This window comes from Crocodylus porosus, unplaced genomic scaffold (assembly GCF_001723895.1).
Source record: "Crocodylus porosus isolate Cpor-Errol unplaced genomic scaffold, CroPor_comp1, whole genome shotgun sequence".
Classification (NCBI taxonomy): Eukaryota; Metazoa; Chordata; order Crocodylia; family Crocodylidae; genus Crocodylus; species Crocodylus porosus.
This window is the reverse complement of record NW_017728931.1, coordinates 53,171,854-53,176,994: the sequence shown is the minus strand read 5'-3', so window position 1 is coordinate 53,176,994 and position 5,141 is coordinate 53,171,854. Positions and strand designations below refer to the sequence as shown.

The following is a 5,141-nucleotide window of genomic DNA, read 5'->3' as shown; positions in this document are numbered from 1 at the left end:
CTGAGCCTGTCCAGGTCAGCCTGGATCACCCACTTGTCTTCTGGTGTGGATGCTTTGCCCCAAAGTTTGGTGTCATCGGCAAACTTGGCCAGTCTGCTTCTGACTCCAGTGTCCACATCATTAATGAAGATGTTCAACAATATGGGTCCAAGGACAGGGCCTGGGGGACCCCACTGGTCACAGGGCACCATGATGACTGACTTCCATCAGTCACCACCCTCTGAGTCGGACCACGGAGCCAATTTCCCAGCCAGTGGATCGTGGTGGACCCAAGGCCACAATTGGCCAGTTTTGCTAAGAGGTGATCAAGGAATACCTGATCGAAGGCTTTTCTGAAGTCAAGATATATGACATCAATCTCCTCTCCCTTGTCCAAGTGATAGGTCACCTGGTAGTAAAAGGAAATGAGATTGGTCAAGCAAGACCTACCCACAACAAATCCGTGCTGGCTATCCCTCAGGATGCTGGTGTTGGCTAGTCCATTAAGGATGGCCTCTTTAATAAACTTTTCTAAGATCTTCCCAGGGATAGAAGTCAGGCTGATGGGCCTACAGTTTGCCAGATCCATTTTCCTCCCTTTCTTGAAGATAGGCAGCACACTGGCCTTCTTCCAGTCTTTGGGCACTACACCAGAGCACCATGAGTTCTCAAAGATCTGTGCCAGAGGCTGGGTTATCCCTTGACCAAATAGCAGATAAGAGAAAGGCAGCCACACAGTGACGCACAAAATCATAGTGGGTAAAGAAATACTGCCATGCATATGTAATACAGTTACTTTGCATGTAAGTTAGCTACATACAGGACTGCTTTTTTATCAGTATGTGTATAATCAAATACTGACCTGCAATTATATTTACATTTTAATCAAGTAACTATTCCTAAAAACACGGACAATTACTTTTACAGCTAACTTCCAAGCCCTTGTAATTTGTTTCAAAAACCATCCAAATGTATTTCTCTAGTATTTTAAACCATTACTGTCAACCATTTAAACAGACATTAAACAAAGGATTACTGCCTATTGTGTACACCTGTGTCCTTCTTTGGTGCTATTCTGGTTTTTCACGTGAACCTTGAAAAGATAATTAAAACTGGATTCTTGATGTGCAATGGGTCTTTTTGGTACAATATACTAATCTACATTAAGTCTCGGTTTGAGGTTTCTGTGCTTATGCCAATGAAAATAGAAGATTTCTATTTTATCAGGCTTCTGTTTTTGCTTCTTCTTTGTATGGTTAATTTTGTCATCCAGGATTGGATTGTATCTAAAATCTCATGACTGGTTTTAACAGTATGATTGTACAGACATTTACTTGCCTGCTCTTTGGTCTGAGGGGGAGGGAATTTGCTACAGGAATATTTAAGACAGAAATAAGTAGAGATAATTTATCACAAGGAATATATGCCAATACTTAAGACCATTATGTCCCCAACTCTAGACTTCTAAGCATTTTCATTTGCACTTTGATCATCTCTCCAAAATTGTGGATTATCAGCAATGGGAATACTGACCTCTTGGACCCACTAAGAAGTGCTCTAAAGCTATTTTCGGGGAAGTAAACGGAAGTCAATTTCAAGCCCTGTGAGAAACAGATGGAAAACTAAGCATGAATCAAATAGGAAAGGGCTGAATGGATAGAAAATATTTTAAATTTTAGGCTAATACTTTGTACAGAAAGGACTCAGAATTATAGTTATTAGTTGTATCAGTAGAACTCCCTATGTGGGCACTTGCCCCAGAAGAGAGTTCCTTCTTCCAGTTTTATCATCTCTTACATCAGAAGTAATTTAAACTGAACTGAAAAGCCACTTTTATTCTGGAATGAGCATGTCCACATGGTGGTGTTAGAATGTTTAACTAATATTGGTATAGTTGAACCAACGTTAACTGAAAGAATCTGGCTTAGACAAGCCCACAGGGTGTTATAGGGAAGATAAATTAAAATGATAAAGGGAATACTTGCCCATGTCCTGAAGCTTCAATTACATAAGATACATTATGGAAATTTTATTAAAAATGATTTCCAGCCAGTCTTGCAATTCATTCTGCAGTGGAGAATGCTAGCTTTCTGAAGACATACAGAAATAATTCCACTCCTTAATCTTAACTCTAAAGCGAAAAGAAAAGAAAAGAAAAAAAAAAGAAAAGGAGCTACTCCATTTTCCTTTAAGGATCATAGACTATACAAGTCATGTCAAGATTCCCCCTGCCGTTCCCTTTATTAAGAATAAGTTAATGTTAATGAACTTATTAATGTTAACATAATACTTAAGGTATCCTAAAGTGAATGTAATATGTGACTGTAGGTGAACATCAACCCAGTAATTTGAAATAACATTTCACTGTACAGCTAGAGAAAGTTAATGCGTATTTTCTTTCTATCATAAAGAAAAAAGTACAGTATCATTGGGATAGCACCCAAGTCACAAGAGTATAAAACTACTGAGTACTGAAGTAGCATCTACAAAAAACCGCATGAGGATATGAGAAAATAAAATGTGCTCTAAGGTTGCCAAGCTTCTCTGGGAATATGAAGCAGACCATATGTGAAAGTCCTAGGGCATTCCAAAGTAGCCACGAAGTTTTCAAACACATGAGCTTATCTACACCAGAAAGCTAGTGCATAGGAAGCTATGGTGAAACACAGGGTATTAGCTACTCTGCACTAACTTGCCACATGGACCATCTTAGCATGAAGTAGCTAATCTGGGGTGGGTAAAATGGCAGACCCAGGCAGCAGCCAGGCTCCATTTCCCAGTAGCTCCTGCCCATGCAGCTGGGACCAGTTGCCATAGAGACCCCAGCAGTCAACAGGCCGTAACAGCATGAGGATGGGGTTTCCATGAAGATTGGTCCCAGCCACACTGGCAGGGTGGGAAGCTGCTCCTGAGCTTGCCTGGGATCTTGCAGCAGTGACAGCATGGTTGAGAACCAGGGCAGAGCCACAATCTGCAGCCTGCATTCCTCGGGCAGGTATGTGCAGGCAGCAAATCACTGCTCTGCTCCAGCTCCAGACCACACTATCACTGCTGCAAGGAGCCCGGGCAGAGCACATAGATTGCAGCTCTGTCTTAGCTCTGGACCACGCTGTTACCACCTCAAGATCCCAGCCCAGCCCTGGAGCAGCTCTCTGCCCTCTCAGCAGGGGCAATGTTAGGGAGGGGATTTTGGGAAGAGGGCTACAGCCACCCCAAAATTCCCCATTAGGCCCACCCCTATCAGCAGTACCACCTTTGCCCGCCCCACACAGGTGGCAACAGCTGAGCCCAGCCTGCTCCTGCCTGCAGCACAGCCCCTGCTGCCCATCAGTGCTGCTGGGAAATGGAGTCCACTGCTGGCCAAATCCAGCCTGCAAACAGGTAAGCACTACAATATAAATAGTTTTTGAAACTGGGTGCCATTCAATTCATAGAAAGTGATGGTAAAGTGCCCCAAGTCTAAAATTGAAGCAGTAACTTAAGAAGTCAAAGCCTTGTATGTACACTCTTAGCGTGCGTCCACATGAGTGCAGATGTGCGGTATGGGTTGCCAACACTATGCACGCAGGCATTCACTACACTGTTAGTTTGCAGTGTGTGTGGGGGGGGGGGGGTGACTCAGAGATCCCAGGGTCAAAAAAAAAACTAAGCGCGGTGGCACACATGGCAGCAGTGTGCATCGCACAAAATCAGAGCCTGCCCAGCTGAAGTCATACTCCAGCTGCTGGCCAGGCTTCCTGCTGCAGGAGTGCCATGGCTGCAGCTCCTGGAAAACCCCAAATGAGGCTGCTGGCCCCAGCCTCCCCTACTTAACCTGACCCGGGGTAAGCTACCACACGCCAGAGCATTTGTGGCAAGGGCATTCCCTAAAGACAAAGTAGCAGAGACACAAGGTATACCACTGCTACTTGTCCCTAGGGAAACACTCCTTCCAGCTTGTCTGGATGCACCCTCAAGGAGTTTCTTATGTTGATTTAGAGTCAACCTAAAACTCTCAGTAGTGTCTACACAGAACTTCCCAACCCTGTATCTTACCTGCTTAATTTAAGAAAAAAAATACTTTTCTGTTAAGCCAGTGGAACTTTCTTATATAAAAAAGGGTTAAAATGAGTTTTATTCCTACAGGAACAAAGCAAAAAGGGGCCATAATTAGTATTTGATCTAAGAATGGAGAGACTTAACAAGCATTCCAGACAGAGAAACAAGGTATTTGAGGCAGAAACAGGAAAACAGTCATTCAGTAAGGGTTTCTTTATGTGCAACTACTAAGAAAGAACGGTGAACCTGGAATTTGTCAGCTAGAAAAACAAAGACATTCCCTATGGCTACACAAATTACTTTCTTTGAGACTGTTTCCTGATCCTACTGGATTCAAAAGCAGACTACTTACTAATCAAGATTCCGAAAGTCTTCACCCTTCAAGACACTAACAACAACTTGGCACTTTGTTTTCTACTACAGTATGTGCGATGGACCTGTATGAAGTAAATGCAAACAAATGAATAAGTGAAACTTGCTTCCTAATAATTCATTTGAACTACAGCCTCTTTCCAACAAGATATTTTGATATTGTTTCCCTAAACCAATATCAAACGGTCTAAAATGTATAACCCTTATTTTTCAACTCAGCTTCTTAGCCTTCAAACTAATTAGCTGTTTATTTAGCCTTTGATCCTCTGCCTTTCAACCTTAGTGCTTACACTTTCTACTTTCATTTAACTAATTTCTCTAAGTATTCACCTTTCATTCTGTTTTTCAGTATCTCTCATTTCATCTCTAGCCAGATTATTTTTCTTGCAGCTCAAAAGCCTCATGAAGCAAGACCTACTTTCAGTTTCTATTTTTAGCCTTTTCAACGGTGAAACAAAACTCAAGCAAGGGGACAGACGGACAGGGGAACAAACAAAAAAAACAAACACCCCAAGAAAAAACAAACTTTGTTTACATATTTTTTAGAGAAAATCCACTGTATTTTGGGGTTAGATGAGAGAGAAATAAATCAGGATATATATTCAAGTTATTTGTTTTCAGGACTAGAGCCTGGCCATCCCCAGAAATACAATCCACACCAACTTGCTGAAACTGAAAAAGGTCATCTCCATAGTTTAACACACTGTAAACATTGAGTTCATCCAAGCCAAGACTATGAACCCTGCCTCAAA

At 42.1% G+C, this 5,141-nt stretch overlaps 1 protein-coding gene across 1 annotated transcript in view; it reads right to left on the bottom strand.

Moving 5' to 3' along the window:
* TNRC6B (trinucleotide repeat containing 6B) overlaps positions 1-4,452 on the bottom strand; it is a 174,128-nt gene extending 169,676 nt beyond the window's left edge. The window contains exon 1 of the mRNA XM_019544975.1: positions 4,370-4,452. The gene's annotated coding sequence lies outside the window, so the exon portion shown is untranslated. The remainder of the gene's footprint in view (positions 1-4,369) is intronic.
* Between the last annotated feature and the right edge of the window lie 689 nt (positions 4,453-5,141).